Here is a 17,181-nt window from a genome sequence, read left to right on the forward strand (position 1 = left end):
CAGCATCTTTTAACTCCACGGCCATCTTGGCAATTTTTTCTTTGCTCTCGCAATGTGCAGCCTGTTCGGCCCTTAACTCTTCGGCCGCCTATAAAGCGGCCGCATTGCTACTCCTGGCTTGCTCCTTGGCTCGGGCAAGCTCTACCCGAAGGGTCTCCACGATGGCCGCTCCATCTGCAGTCACAAACATATTAAAGATACTGGCATCAGGCCGCTCTTATTGTGTGACAATCGCCAGAAAAATCACTGACCCTGCGCCTCGTCAAGCCGCTTGTTGACAAGCACGATGTCGGCATCTGCCGCATCCAGCTGCCGCTTTAGTTCGGCATACCCATCAGTCCGGCTAGCCACCGGAGCCTCCACCTCCTGCACATAAAGGCAGTCTGGTTATTACCTGGGACTATGATCCTCTGTTTGCCGCCGTTTTTGACGACAACCAGAGTCTCAGGGGCTACTATGTCACAGGGCACATTTAAAAATGTGCGATACTTTCACAAATGTACATCATTTCACGTACCTCAAAACCCGTTAGTAGACTCATAAAGGCTTCATGTAGCCCGCTTTCGGCGGACGAAATCCTTTCAAACACCGTACCCATCAATGTGTGGTGCTCTTCTGAGATAGTCGCTTTCTCCAGCAGATCCCTCCGTACATTCGACCGCACACCAGATGGTGCCGGACTCTTTTGATTGCTCTCTTTGAGAGCCGAATACTGAGGACTTAGGGTGGCCATAGGATTACCTTCTAGCCTTGCCGAATCAGGCCCTCTGCGACGACACCTCGAGGTCGCCCGCTTCGTAAGGCGGTGTAGCAGGGGGAGGTGTTTCGCTATCCATCATCTCTGGAAGAAGATCCCCCAAAGACGAGCTCAGCTGAGAAGGGCAAAGATCCGAACTGCAAGATAAATGCTTCGATTATTTTCCTCAGAAATAAAGCAAGATATTTTCGTTATTGAATACCCTTTTACTTACAGCTCGGTAGAGGGCTGATCCCCGCGCGGACACTATGCGGCAAGAGTACCCTCCGAGGCAGGTCCCTCTGGCGGAGATTTCTTCTCCTGTTTGGAAACCTTAGTTTCTGGATCTTCAGAGGTAGACCTCCTCCTTCCCCGAAGAGAAAGAATGTCAGATTCTTCACCTTGGTTATCCTCCCTCGCGGAGGCGCTCATTCCCTCGATTGGGATAGGTAGCGATGGAGGCCCGCTCTCGCCCTCTTTATTCCCCCTTCATCTTCCTTTGAGGGCACTAGACAAGGTGCTGGCTCGAGCATATTTTCCAGCACGGGATTGTCCAAGCCTTCAGGAAGGGGGGCCGAACACCGGATCATCTTCGCCTTTGTTATCCAGTCCTGGTCAAAGAGTGATTCTTCAGAATGATGTCATGATAAATAAAAGGACAGTGTGTTCGGCCATGGGATTACTTACTTGGGCAGCGGTGCAGTTGCTGCTCAGGCCCACGTCCTCGGTAGTGTCCGGACACTCTATTTGGGGTCCAAAGAACGATTTGTACATCTCCTCGTGCATCATGGCAAGGAAATTCTGAATAGTGCGTGGCCCTTCCGGGTTGAACCCCCACATGCGAAGGGGTCGGCGTTTGCAAGGCTGGACTCGACGAACCAGCATGACTTGCATTACCATAACCAGACTGAAATCTCCCTCGACGAGATATCGGATACGGCTCTGCAATATTGGCACGTCCTTGGCTGGACCCTAGCTCAGTCCCCTACTGATCCATGACATCAGTTGTGGTGGAGGGCCCGAGCGAAAGGTGGGGGCAGCTACCCACTTGGCACTTCAGGGAGCTGTGATGTAAAACCACTCCCGTTGCCACAATCCGGACACCTCTGGAAAAGGAACCCTTTAGCCATGGAGTATCAGCAATTTTGCTTATTAAAGCACCTCCGCACGCTGGGTACTGTCCCTCGACCATCTTCGGCTTCACATCGAAGGTCTTGAGCCACAAGTCGAAGTGAGGGGTGATGCGGAGGAAGGCCTCGCAAACGACAATAAATGACAAGATGTGAAGAAGGGAGTCCGGGGCCAGATCATGAAAATCCAGCCCGTAATAGAACATAAGACCCCTAACAAAGGGATCCAGAGCGAGGCCTAGTCCTCGGAGGAAGTGGGAGACGAACACAACGCTCTCGTTGGGTTCGGGAGTAGGGACGATCTGCCCTCAGGCGGGCAGCCTATGCGAAATTTCGGCGGTCAGATATCTGGCCTCCCTCAACTTCTTGATGTCCTCCTCCGTGACAGAGGAAGACATCCACCAGCCTTAATGGCTGGATCCAGACATGATTGAAGGTCCGAAGCACCTGACGTTGGCTTTGGGTGTTAGAACTCGAGGCGGGGGAAGGATTCGATTGAGCACGGGAGGGAAAAAAGTAAAAGCCTGGTCCCTTTATAAAGAGGGTGAATATCAAGCGTCCTCCTCGTGGCCGTTTGGGACTTGCCTAAAATCTAGGAGTCCTAAGCACGGTTGGGTTACCCACGTCCGTATTAATGAGAATCCCATAATAAAGGGAACACGATCTCTGCTTTGACAAGACGTGTCAAGAAACCGGCCCGCGCTATGTGCGGGGCTGGTTAAAGAAAATGGTTCAAATAATTACCGGGCCGTGGCGTGATGTCATGCTGCCGAAACGTGTCAGCAGATTAGGTTTGTGGAAATATTATTCTCCCTATAATGGTATGTGGAACTTATTTTGCAGGGTTGGACACTATCCTTGTATCCAAACTCTTCCGTGGTGTATTCGGAGGAGGAACCCGCCTTGCAATGCCGAAGACAACACTGCACGCCGGACTCATCGTCATTGAAGCCTGGTTCAGGGGCTACTAAGGGAGTCCTGGATTAGGGGGTCTCCGGACAGTCGAACTATATCCTTTGGTCGGACTGTTGGACTATGAAGATACAAGTTGAAGACTTCGTCCCGTGTCCGGATGGGACTCTACTTGGCGTGGAAGGCAAGCTAGGCAATGTGGATATGTATATCTCCTCCTTTGTAACCGACCTTGTGTAACCCTAGCCCCCTTCGGTGTCTATATAAACCGGAGGGGTTTTAGTCCGTAGGACAACATGCAATCATACCATAGACTAGCTTCTAGGGTTTAGCCTCTCCGATCTCGTGGTAGATCAACTCTTGTACTACTCATATTATCAAGAATAATCAAGCAGGACGTAGGGTTTTACCTCCATCAAGAGGGCCCGAACCTGGGTAAAACATCATGTCCCCTGCCTCCTGTTACCATCCGCCTTGGACGCACAGTTCGGGACCCCCTACCCGAGATCAGCCGGTTCTGACACTGACACACACCCACTTAGTTTCTTTTGTTGAGCTTTCATATACTTATAGCTCTAGTGCATCCGTTGCATGGCAATCCCTACTCACTCACATTGATATATATTGATGGGCATCTCCATAGCCCGTTGATATGCCTAGTTGATGTGAGACTATCTTCTCCTTTTTGTCTTCTCCACAACCACCATTCTATTCCACCATAGTGCTATATCAATGGCTCACGCTCATATATTGCGTAGTTTGAGAACATCAAAAGTATGAAACAATTGCTTGGCTTGTCATCGAGGTTGTGCATGATATATAATATTTTGTGTGGTGAAGATAGAGCATAGCCAGACTATATGATTTTGTAGGGATAACTTTCTTTGGCCATGTTATTTTGAGAAGACATGATTGCTTAGTTAGTATGTTTGAAGTATTATTATTTCTATGTCAATATTAAACTTTTATCTTGAATCTTTTGGATCTGAACATTCATGCCACAATAAAGAAAAATTACATTGAGAAATATGTTAGAAAGCATTCCACATCAAAAATTCTTCTTTTATCATTTACCTACTCGAGGACGAGCAGGAATTAAGCTTGGGGATGCTTGATATGTCTCCAACGTATCTATAATTTTTGATTGCTCCATGCTACTATATTATCTATTTTGTATGTCAATGGGCTTTATTTTACACTTTTATATCATTTTTGGGACTAACCTACTAACCGGAGGCCCAGCCCAAATTGCTGTTTTTTTGCCTATTTTAGGGTTTCAAAGAAAAGGAATATCAAAAGGAGTCCAAACGGAATGAAACCTTCGGGAACGTGATTTTTTCAACAAACGTGATCCAGGAGACTTGGAGTGGGCGTCAAGAAACAATGGAGAAAGCCACGAGGCAGGGGGCGCGCCTACCCCCCAGGGCGCGCCCTCCACCCTCGTGGGCCCCCCGTTGCTTCACCGACGTACTTCTTGCTCCTATATATATCCACGTACCCCCCCAAACATCCAGGAGCACCACGAAAACCTAATTCCACCGCCGCAACCTTCTGTACCCGAGAGATCCCATCTTGGGGCCTTTTTCGGAGCTCCGCTGGAGGGGGCATTGATCACGGAGGGCCTCTACATCAACTCCATGGCCTCTCCGGTGATGTGTGAGTAGTTTACTTCAGACCTACAGGTCCATAGTTATTAGCTAGATGGCTTCTTCTCTCTCCTTGGATCTCAATACAAAGTTCTCCTCGATCTTCTTGGAGATCTATTCGATGTAATCTTCTTTTGCGGTGTGTTTGTCGAGATCCGATGAATTGTGGGTTTATGATCCAGATTATCTATGAACAATATTTTGATTCTCCTCTGAATTCTTTTATGTATGATTGGTTTATCTTTGCAAGTCTCTTTGAATTATCAGTTTGGTTTGGCCTACTAGATTGATCTTTCTTGCAATAGGAGAAGTGCTCAGCTTTGGGTTCAATCTTGAGGTGTCCTTTCCCAGTGACAGCAGGGGCAGCAAGGCACGTATTGTATTGTTGCCATCGAGGATAAAAATATGGGATTTATATCATATTGCATGAGTTTATCCCTCTACATCATGGCATCTTCCTTAAAGCATTACTCTGTTCTTATGAACTTAATACTCTAGATGCATGCTGGATAGCGGTCGATGTCTGGAGTAATAGTAGTAGATGCAGAATCGTTTCGGTCTACTTGTCGTGGACATGATGTCTATATACATGATCATACCTAGATATTCTCATAACTATGCTAAATTCTATTAGTTGCTCGACAATAATTCGTTTACGCACCATAATACTTATGGTCTTAAGAGAAGCCACTAGTGAAACCTATGGCCCCCGGGTCTATCTTTCATCATATTAATCTTCCAACACTAGTTATTTCCTTTGCCGTTTATTTTACTTTGCATTTTTATTTCTCTTTATCATAAAAATACCAAAAATATTATATTATTATATCTATCATATCTCACTCTCGTAAGTGATCGTGAAGGGCTTGACAACCCCTTTATCGCGTTGGTTGCGAGGTTCTTATTTGTTTGTGTAGGTGCGTGGGACTTGAGCGTGATCTCCTACTGGATTGATACCTTGGTTCTCAAAAACTGAGGGAAATACTTACGCTACTTTGCTGCATCATCCTTTTCTCTTCAAGGAAAAACTAACGCAGTGCTCAAGAGGTAGCCAGAAGGATTTCTGGCGCCGTTGCCGGGGAGATTCACGCCAAGTCAAGTCAAGATTTGACTCCCAACAACGAGTCATTTCAGGTGCCGTTGCCAAGTCAAGACATACCAAGTACCCATCACAAACTCTTATCCCTCGCATTACATCATTTGCCATTTGCCTCTCGTTTTCCTCTCCCCCACTTCACCCTTGCCGTTTTATTCGCCCTCTCTCTCCATTCCCCTTCTCTTTCCCTATTTGCCTCTTTTGCCCATTTCTTGTTTGCTTGTGTGTTGGATTGCTTGCTTTTCACGATGGCTCAAGATAATACTAAATTGTGTGACTTTGTCAATACCAACAACAATGATTTTCTTAGCACTCCGATTGCTCTTCTTACCGGTGCTGAATCTTGTGAAATTAATGCTGCTTCGTTGAATCTTGTCATGAAAGATCAATTCGCCGGCCTTCCTAGTGAAGATGCCACTACCCATCTAAACAACTTTGTTGATTTGTGTGATATGCAAAAGAAGAAAGATATGGATAATGATATTGTTAAACTTATGCTATTTCCGTTTTTGCTTAGAGATTGTACTAAAGCTTGGTTTTCGTCTTTGCCTAAAAATAGTATTGGTTCATGGAATAAGTGCAAAGATGCTTTTATATCTAAGTATTTTCCTCCCGCTAAGATCATCTCTCTTAGAAACGATATTATGAATTTTTAGTAACTTGATCATGAACATGTTGCACAATCTTGGGAAATGATGAAATTAATGATACGTAATTGCCCTACACATGGTTTGAATCTTTGGATGATTACACAAAACTTTTATGCCGGATTGAATTTTGCTTCTAGAAATCTTTTAGATTCGGCCGCGGGAGGCACTTTTATGAAAATCACTTTAGGAGAAGCTACGAAACTCCTAGATAATATTATGGTTAATTATTCTCAATGGCACACCGAAAGATCTACTAATAAAAAAGTGCATGCAATTGAAAAGATTAATGTTTTAAGTGGAAAGATGGATAAACTTATGAAATTGTTTGCTAATAAGAGTACTCCTACTGATCCTAATGATATGCCTTTGCCTACTTTGATTGAGAATAATAATGAATCTATGGATGTAAATTTTGTTGGTAGGAACGATTTTGTTAACAAAGCGTATAGAGGTAATTTTAATTCTAGGCCGTTTCCTAGTAATTCCTCTAATAATTATGGTAATTCCTACAACAATTCTTATGTAAATTATAATAAGATGCCCTCTGCTTTTGAATCTAGTATTAAAGTATTTATTACTTCGCAAAAGAGTTTCAATACTTTGATTGAAGAAAAATTGCTTAAGATTGATGAGTTGGCTAGGAACGTTGATAGGATTTCTCTTGATGTTGATTCTTTGAAACTTAGATATATTCCACCTAAGCATGATATCAATGAGTCTCTCAAAACCATGAGAATTTCCATTGATGAGTGCAAAGAAAGAACCGCTAGGATGCGTGCCAAGAAAAATTGCTTTGTGAAAGTGTGTTCTTCTAGTTTTAATGATAATAAAGATGAAGATCTAAAAGTTATTGATGTGTCTCCTATTAAATCTTTGTTTTGCAATATAAATCTTGATAATGATGGGACTGAAGATGAGCCACCTTTACCTAGAAGGCGTTCCAAAAATTCCGAGTTTTTAGATCTTGATGCAAAAATTGTTAAAAGTGGGATTGAAGAGGTCAAAACTTTAAATATCAATGAACCCACTATTTTAGATTTCAAGGAATTTAATTATGATAATTTATCTTTGATAGATTGTAGTTCCTTATTGCAATCCGTGCTAAATTCTCCTCAAGCTTATAGTCAAAATAAAGCTTTTACTAAACATATCGTTGATGCTTTGATGCAATCTTATGAAGAAAAACTTGAGTTGGAAGTTTCTATCCCTAGAAAACTTTATGATGAGTGGAAACCTACAATAAAAATTAAAATTAAAGATCATGAGTGCTATACTTGGTGTGATTTGGGTGCTAGTGTTTCCATGATTTCAAAAACTTTGTGTGATTTGCTAGGTTTCCGTGATTTTGATGATTGTTCTTTAAACTTGCACCTTGCGGATTTCACTATTAAGAAACCTATGGGAAGAATTAATAATGTTATTATTATTGCAAATATGAACTATGTGCCCGTAGATTTCATTGTTCTTGATATAGATTGCAATCCTTCATGTCCTATATCTTGGTAGACCTTTCCTTAAAACGATTGGTACAATTATTGATATGAAAGAAGGGAATATTAGATTTCAATTTCCATTAAGGAAAGGCATGAAACACTTCCCTAGAAATAAAATTAAATTACCATATGAATCTATTATGAGAGCCACTTATGGATTGCCTACCAAAGATGACAATACCTAGATCTATCCTTGCTTTTATGCCTAGCTAGGGGCGTTAAACGATAGCGCTTGTTGGAAGGCCACCCAATTTTAGTTTTATTCCTTGATTTTTGCTCCTGTTTAGTAATAAATAATTTATCTAGCCTCTATTTTGGTTGTGTTTTTTGTGTTTAATTAGTGTTTGTGCCAAGTAGAACCGTTGGAAAGACTTGGGAAAAGTCTTTTTGATCTTGCTGTGAAAAACAGAAACTTTAGCGCTCACGAGAATTGCTTCCATTTTTATTTGGAAGGTGCTATTTAATTAATTCTTTTTGAAGATAATTAATAGATAAATTCCTCATGCCCAACAATTTATTTTAGATTTTTTAGGGTTTCAGAAGCTGCGTTAGCTACAGATTACTACAGACTGTTCTATTTTTAACAGATTCTGTTTTTCGTGTGTTGTTTGCTTATTTTGATAAATTTATGGCTATTAAAAGAGTCTATAAACCATAGATAAGTTGGAATACGGCAGGTTTAACACCAATCTCTACTCCTAATAAAGCAGTTGGTAGTCTCCGCCGGTCAATTTTCGTCCCACCAGAGACGGTTAATTTTCGTCCAGTTGGTAGTCTCCGCCGGTCAATTTTCGTCCCACCAGAGACGGTTAATTTTCGTCCTGGATCCCACCTTCCGCTACCCAGCGATTCACCCCTTCCTCCCTTGTAAAACACTACGGTTTATCGACAGAAAATCGTTCTAAAAAAATCTACGACCGTTAACCTATGAAAATTAGCCAGAGCCTCGCACCCGAATCCTCGTGCCCATGATGCCGCACGAGTCGCGTACCTGCTCCCTCCCTCAATCCCAAGCTCCGCCGCCGCACCCCAATTCTCGATCTGAATCTTCATCTCACGCCGACGCGATGTCTCCCGATGATCACCAGATTTTGTTTCGCAGCTAGGTTTCCCCCTCCCGGCGTGCTCCCGCATGTTGTCCCTCGCCGCCCAACCCGCCCTCACGCACCACCTCCATTGGATCCGTCGCCTTGCTGCTGCGGGCGTGGATCAAGAGCAAGGAAGCCGGGAGGGAGCGATGGCCACTGGCCGCCTCACATCGAGGTTGAAGGCCATGACCGCTTTGTCACTGTCGTCATGCGCTCCGCGCTGGGAGTCGCCGCCTCTTTGGCCGATGTGACGCCAGGGTCGACTCGGGCTGGAGCTTCCTGTGCGGCGAGAAGCCATATGTCTAATGCCCTGATCTCGCGCCGGAGCGTGCGCAATCGTCCTCGCGCGTGGAGGCGCAGATGCGGCCGTCGCCTCCAGGTTGTTGGTATGGATTTTCGATCCATTAATTGTGGATGTCAACGCCATCTCCATGTTCTTCTTTCTTTCTATGTTCGCCCTTTTCTATTCTGATTTTTATATCTTGCCAACTTGATTACTTGATCGAAAACTTATTACCAATTTCAAGTTCCTACCTGGGAGTATTATCAGTCTGTTGTATTCGGCAAGGTAGCCTTTGTGGTCACATACCGATTCTGGCATGAGAGTGATGGTGTCGTTCATGCCCGAGTATGCTGGTGTCTCTCGGCATCCTGGAGTCCGGCACCGCCCTTTCCAGCTTGGTCACCGTTGGCATGCATGACGCGCTCCTCGCTTATGGTGTGCATGTTCATGGACATTTGGATGTACAGGGTGGGCTATGATCATCGCACCGACGCAATCGCTGGAGTCCACCATAACCACACTGCATGCATGCCAATGGCGTCGGAGCAGGCTCCATCAGCTTTGACTGTAGCGGTCGGTCTAGATGGTCTCAGGGAGCATCACCGGCTGGGCCAACATCCTCTATCGGTCCCGACATGTGTCACACTAGGGCTAGCACAACAATGGTTGGTACTCGCCCCTTTGTGTCTGGAGGATCCCAAAATACCTCTGGATATTGTGCTTTTGTAGAGAAGCCACGATAATGCCAATCTCGGCGTTGGGATCCAGAAATATCTTTGAATGTATGGTACTTAATTACTATTCCACTGATAAGTTCATAACTACCAACTGAAAAACATACTCGCATGATCAGATTTGTGGACAACCGTTTTTATTGTTGTTGGTTGTTTGTTGTTCAGGGATTTGCAAAAGGCCACGACCACAATAGTGCAAGGATCTGCTGAAGCAGTGGTTGTAAAGGCTCCGCGTGAGTGATTCCGTGCAAGGGGAATGAGAGTTCTAGAAAGAGGTAAGGTGATATTTGGTTACTCCATATGATTAGTTGATTCATGGATCCTTAGATGCATTTGATCATGATAAATTAATCTATATTCATCAGGAAAACATCTACATGTGCGATGGCATACTAATTCACCCATATGTGACCAGATTTAGTATTATAAATGTCTAACTTTAAATAGACCATCACAATTTTCACAGGAACAAACTCAATGACCTTTTTTTCCTGGAATAAAAGGAACATAATCTCCCATATTCAATAACCAAACTAGAGAGTATATAGAGAACTTAGTTACTGTATTGCTTAGGCATAGCCAATCTGGAGCAGTGCTAGACACACGGGGAGAGTTTTACGGGATTAACGGGATAGCTTGGTTGGACAAAAAATAAGGGTGTGAGGGACCCACCCTCACTGAAAATAGGTGGGGGGTGGGTAAAAACCCCGTGTGTTTGCTTTTTTCCTGGGTGAAAGCACTGGAGGTTTTGTTCGTGCATGAACCTTTATTTATTTTTCCTCTTATATATTTTCTATCTTGTATGTCTCAAGTAAATACAATTTGAAGCTTCAGTGCATGATAGGAATGTAGTTATGATATACTCCCTCCAACCCAAAATAAGTTATTTTGGGACGGATGGAGTGTATCTTAACTGAATATTGTATCTCATCAACTGAAAAATGTAGCAATCAGTCACACATCGAATATTCAATTTACATCTTTCTGGTACAAAGACATCAATTATCTTCTATTTGCATCCATGTGCGTAGACAGTCTCATGAAGATGGCCGTGTTACTTTTAGGTGGAAGATAATCTGTTCAATCTTTTCAAAGGTACATTGGTGAAATGCAGCAACCAGATAAACGAAATGCATTACTCCATCACCACACTGATGCTCCATCTCCCTCTGATGGCAAGTGCGACCCTGATGAAGCTGCTCCCCTACATCAAGGACTACCCCAACAGTGCGGCCTTGATGGCACAACTCCCATACACCAAGGACTAGCCCCATGGTGCGGCCACGACATCACTGCTCCCCTACACTGCCGACTACAACCTGAGATCTTAGAACAGGTGCAGAACTTACACAAATTCCATCTCCCTCATTTTTGATCAATTACATCTATATTCTTGCTTGCAAGGTCATGTGGATTGTTTTTATTATTATGGCCAGTCGTGAGATTGATTGTTTTGGATGCAGGTTTGCAGGTTCATTGGAACAAATGTTCAAAAGGAAGATGCACAGTAAGAATTACAGTAAGAAGTTCAACTACGAGCCCAGACATGAGGTATTTTAACCGCCAACAGAGGGTGTGTTGCGCTAAAAAATAGTAATCTTCGCTCCAAATTCTTAGGTCACTGGCCCAGGTTAGTGCCCATTGTCATTGTGCATCTCTAACTATTTTAGAACTAGCACAAATCTGAGTAGGGCTGGAACAAAATGAACACCCAGGGTTCGAGTACCTCTACTATGATATAATTATCTTCCAAACAGGTGTCATTTCCTTATCAAGATGGTTCTCGTGATTTAGGAAAACTAACAACACCTCAATGGTCTTTGCACTAGATTGATGCACGAGAGCTTCTAGATGTTCTTCTCGATCTTGAATATTCATTTTCTCCAACTATGCAAGATTTGCTTGTGTATAAGTTTGATAAGGCCAGGGGCAAGAACAAAGTGGTTGATTCATTTAGTAAGTTCATCCCTCAGTTAGTTTAACTTGGCTGCTTGTGTCCCATAAGGTTGTACAACCTTTTGCAGCATCTAATCTACTAACACATGGTTAGATTGAATTTGTGTAGTTTCTCATTGTATTCATGCTTTGTAGTTACCGTCTCAAATTTATTTAATTGCTTCAGTTAATTCCATTGGTTAATATGTACTCTTTACTTTATTTGGTTACAAATATAAACCTGCATTACTCATGCCCTTGATATATAATATCATTCGTTCAGGGTGGTTGAATCCACTATAGGGAGTTCTTTAAATTCGCATGTTGTGTTAGTGCATTGTAATTTGTTTGGTACATACGCTGCAATCAATTAGCAGCCACAAGCTTTCCTTTTTCTTTAGCACTATTTTTTCAACTGCAATTGATGCTTTCATTACAGTTAGTTTTATTTTTCCAGATGAAGTATGCGTTATGTACAGTCCTCCAGAATTCAGAAATTGATCTATAATTCTGTGAAGAGAAGGTTTTCAAACCCAAAGGAGCATTGGCAACCTTAGGGACTTGGGCGCCAGCGTGTAGTCCCTGCAGAAGTTCCTCACCCGGAAGGTGGTCTTCTCCAAGGCCTCCTTAGCCTTTGAACAAGACCGCTCCATCAAGGTATCTACACACGTTTCCAATTACCAAACATATCTTTTCTCTTGGGCCACAGGACAATATCTTCGTCTTAATTATTTGAATCCATTATTAAATCTTATTCTTTGGTCGAGTTGAATCTATGAGTCTCCCATGGAGCAATGTCGTCTTTGTTAGGCTGCAATTATATGCCTGGGGGTGGTCAAACTGAAAAGTTCAGGGGAGATTCAGATTACATGTGGTAGTGCTGAACATTGTTGTGGCGTTCATCGAATGTGGTAGTGCGTATAAGGTTGTAGCCTCGGGTTAAACTAAAAATATATCTGCAATTTGCTTTTACAGTGTCTAAGAGTTAATGATGTCTAGAATTGCTGCAAATTAATTAATTATTATGGTACCATGTAGTGGTACACTGATTATCTGCCGTTAAGTAATTAATTGAACATTATTTTTGTGTTCATCGATTGTGGCAGTGCCTAGGCTGTTATATCTTCAGTTTAAACGAAAAACCATCTAAAATTTGGATTTACATTGTCTAACTGCGAATGGCGGCTAGCTTCGGTTGAAGCTGAAATACCAAAGATCACACTAGAGTGAAAAAACACCCCCGCGTCGCCCTCCTCTGGCGACTCGAGGGGCGACTCCACCCGCGAGCCGCCGCGCGCCGCCGGGACTTCCCCTCTCCCCGCTCGTCTCGCGTCCTGGTGCTGCAGGATCGAGCTCGTCCCGCGCCCGACGCGGCTAGACGGAGCTCCTCTCGCGCACGGTGCAACAGGAGTGACCTTTGGATCGGGCGGTTGCGGCGATCCGGTGTCGTTCCTTTGGGGTGCGACGTGTCTCAGGTGAGGTGGTGTCGAGGTCTTGGATGCTGGGGCGGCGGCCCTGGTGGTGGTAGCGCGGTGCTTGTGGGCAGAGCCCGTGCCTTGGTGCTGCCCGGTCACCATGGTCGTGTGGGCGGCGTGGTGTCCGGGGTGTGGCGTTCGGTGGCGATGAGTGTTGGCCAAGGTGAAAACCTGTTCTATCTTCGGACGGACCAGCGGCGGCGAAGATCGTTCCCTTCTTGAAGGCGTCGTCGCGGCTCTCATTGTCTGTCATGCGGTTCCGGGGGAAACTCTGATCTTTGGATCGGGCGGTGGCGGCGATTCGGTGTCGTTCCCGTCCTGAAGGCGCCGCCTTGGAGCACATGGTTCGTCATATGTAGCTTCATCTCTGCGTGGGTAGTGCTAGGGGTGGTGTTGCTGCGCTCAGCACCTATGTATCCTACCCTGGGTGTGTGCGTGTGTTGCGGTGGCGGGGCGTGTGTTTGTACTGGGTGCTTGTTGATTGATGCTTTATATATAAAGCGGGGCGAAAGCCTTTTTCGGTAAGATCACACTAAAATCCTTTTTTTAAAGCTCTCATGGCTGAGTTGAATTTCTTCTTGGTTGGTTTAGTAGACGGAAAGTTAGCCTCGTCTCCAAATTCTGAAATACGGAGTATAATTTTTGTTTACTAAAAAGATTAATTGACTTTTAACAGCTGGGGTGATGTGATCTGTTTTTCAACCATGTTAACGTATACTTTTGGAATGGAAAATCAATCTATATCTATTTGTTTAAACAGAGAGAGGACCTGTTTTTCAACCGCATTAATGTATACTTTCGGAACAAAAATGACATTATATCTATTTTTAAGCTTTTCCAAAATTGGAAGCTGGAAGATGTATACTTTTGGCTGCACGGTGATTTTTTTCTGCCTATCCGTCCATTCTACTGAACCTGATCATCTCTGATTAGTGTTGTTCCTACTTCTTGCAGGGTAAACCATTGAGTGGCAATGATACATGTGTGTCCATTGCAACTTAGAGGTACGACATAGTGATTAGCAGCATGAGGTGCTGAGCACATCGCGTGTGTGTCTGTATGTGTGCGCTGATATGTGGTTCATGAGGAACAAACTGATTAAGCATGCTCCAAAGCTACGAGCGACTGAACTAGGTATCTTTTCTATTTTCATGGTGAAGCCTGGTTTTAACTGCTAAAGAATAGCAGGAGATGGAATCATTGAAATATAATCAATTCTTAAGTAAATGAACTGAGACTTGATGGTTGTGTGTTATTGGTACAATATGTATTTTGGGCCTGAATTGTGAAGCAAATCGAGAATTCCTGGTTACTTATTATTAGTATAGTATACCTTTTTTGGGCCTGAATTCTGAACCTTGCTGATTTTTTTGGTAGTGTGTTATCAGTGTAGTATGCATTTTTGGCCTGAATCCTTAACCTTATCTAGGTATTGATTTTCTGCAATCAGTGAAGCACTCATGGTCATGCGTATTTGTTAGTCTACATTACTTATAGATTTAGTTGTTTTGATATGTATCCATTCGTCGGTTAGTTAACTGAAATTTGTTGGCAGTGGTTCTTTATGTTCTTTAACTGTTATACAGAAGCAGCGGACTGAAACATTTAAAAACAATCAGCTCTTTATGAATTAACTAAAGACTTGATGGTTGCGTTATTATTATAGTATATACATTTTTGGGCCTGAATTACAAATCTGATTCAAATATCCTTGTTTTGTGTTATTATTATGGTAATGTTATCGAGCTTTGTTAATGTTTTTTTTTCTTTCCTTCCTGAACTTCTGATACTCTCTGCAGTGATACTCTTCTGCACAGATGATGTTCCTTCCATTCATTGAGTTGCCTTACTGTTATGTCGTCCAACTTTTTGTTAATATACACACTCGACAACTTACTGTTATAACGTCCAACTTTTTGTTAATATACACACTTGATTCTGGAACCCATGAACTCTTTGTCTCTCCGAGGACATGTTTCACATCTACTCCTGTTTGTAAAAAAACATTATAGTCTATTATGTGTTATATAGTCAAAAAATACATAATTGGTTCTCTTCTATGTGCTTTCCTTAATGAATACACTTGGTTCACAAAAGCCTTAGCATAATTTGTTGAACAAGTTTTGCCTAATTTTATTTCTTGCATCTCCTGTGGTAAGTTTTATTTCTTGGTACTTGTAAAATTGTTCAGATTACTTAGCTTCGTTCAACTGCTGTGTTGACTAAATCTACTGTGCCTATAAACATACGTGCTTGCCCGTGACCATGTCGGCTATGTTGTTATTCTTTCTTGAATTGGTAGGTTGAAACCAAGAGGGCATTGTAAACTTTGATGACACTTTGTGGGAAACCAATTACTTCATGGCCAGAGGTGATTTTGGAATGGAGATTTCAGTTGAGAAGATATCCCTTGCACAGAAAATGATGATCTACAAGTGCAACCTTGCTGGTGAGCCTGTTGTCACAGCGATTGTAGGCACCATCCATTCCAATTGTCCATTGGTTTAACTGCAGTTTTTTATGTACAACTTATACGCCGGACAGATTTTTTTTACTTGCCCTGATGAAGCTGTAGACTATACACATAAGTTGCTGATTTTGCATGCTATACTTGTGTAAATGTTGTTCCACCTTCCCACTTTGTAATTTCATGGCCATTTCAGATGATCTAGACATTTAATGTATGGAATTTACATTGGCACTAAATAAGGAATATTGAAAGATAGTATGCCACAATATCTGTTATGAGGTAAAAAATAATAATTTTCTCACTTTAATATTTTAGTCATGACTTGTATTTTTATTTACTAACCTCTCTTCATAATTATTTTTGAATTATATTTAGCTTTTTAGAAAGTTGTAAAGAATAGTTCTATTTTTTGTGGGTAGTCAATCAAATTATGGTTCTTGGTTGAAGCCCTCTTGATGAACGACACCCCATGCAGTAGCGACAATGACCACATGGAAGAGATTAAGAACATCAGCAACATCTTGCGATGTTCCTCCTCATCGTTGTTGTCACCACCGAATAATGACGACCAGCTCATTAGACCGCTACTAGAGCATTGGAGCCTTCTTGAGAAGGCAACACACCTGAGATCGGGAGAGAGTGAGCGAGAGAGAGAGAGGGGGAGAGATCAAGGGAGCGAGGGAAGGGGGAATTGGGAGAGAGATCTTGCACACATTGGTAGGAAAAACATGTTCTGAAATATAAATGAGATTTGATGGTAAGTCATCATTGTGTTTGTTCCCTATCTGTCAGATACCATAACCTTAATGTCGGATGTGTTGTAGAATTATTTTTTTGATAAAATATATTTTAAACCATTGATATTTTAGTATGATTGTAAATTTGTCCATCCACGTATCACCTCAAGGAACATTTTTAGTTGATGGATGGAACAAAGAAAAAAAGAAGTCGCCAATGCAGCCTGTTGCAACGCACGGGCGTTCTACTAGTATTCTTGATGAACGACACCCCATGCAGTAGCGACAATGACCACATGGAAGAGATTAAGAACATCAGCAACATCTTGCGATGTTCCTCCTCATCGTTGTTGTCACCACCGAATAATGACGACCAGCTCATTAGACCGCTACTAGAGCATTGGAGCCTTCTTGAGAAGGCAACACACCTGAGATCGGGAGAGAGTGAGCGAGAGAGAGAGAGGGGGAGAGATCAAGGGAGCGAGGGAAGGGGGAATTGGGAGAGAGATCTTGCACACATTGGTAGGAAAAACATGTTCTGAAATATAAATGAGATTTGATGGTAAGTCATCATTGTGTTTGTTCCCTATCTGTCAGATACCATAACCTTAATGTCGGATGTGTTGTAGAATTATTTTTTTGATAAAATATATTTTAAACCATTGATATTTTAGTATGATTGTAAATTTGTCCATCCACGTATCACCTCAAGGAACATTTTTAGTTGATGGATGGAACAAAGAAAAAAAGAAGTCGCCAATGCAGCCTGTTGCAACGCACGGGCGTTCTACTAGTA

At 42.7% G+C, this 17,181-nt stretch overlaps 1 long non-coding RNA gene across 11 annotated transcripts; it reads left to right on the plus strand.

The window, feature by feature from the left end:
- Window positions 1–8,588: 8,588 nt before the first annotated feature.
- LOC125508619 lies at window positions 8,589–15,916 on the plus strand. 11 transcript variants are annotated; one of them, XR_007283649.1, is made up of 7 exons: window positions 8,589–9,137; window positions 9,934–10,043; window positions 10,833–11,104; window positions 11,232–11,398; window positions 12,161–12,360; window positions 14,133–14,312; window positions 15,481–15,916. It is a non-coding gene; the product is annotated as an uncharacterized LOC125508619 (long non-coding RNA). The 11 variants fall into 11 exon arrangements; XR_007283651.1 differs by lacking the exon at window positions 14,133–14,312 and adding an exon at window positions 11,598–11,724 and having other exon boundaries at window positions 8,590–9,137; XR_007283652.1 differs by lacking the exon at window positions 14,133–14,312 and having other exon boundaries at window positions 8,592–9,821.
- The last annotated feature ends 1,265 nt before the right edge of the window (window positions 15,917–17,181 follow it).

The sequence above is a fragment of the Triticum urartu genome, chromosome 5, assembly GCF_003073215.2.
Source record: "Triticum urartu cultivar G1812 chromosome 5, Tu2.1, whole genome shotgun sequence".
Classification (NCBI taxonomy): domain Eukaryota; kingdom Viridiplantae; phylum Streptophyta; class Magnoliopsida; order Poales; family Poaceae; genus Triticum; species Triticum urartu.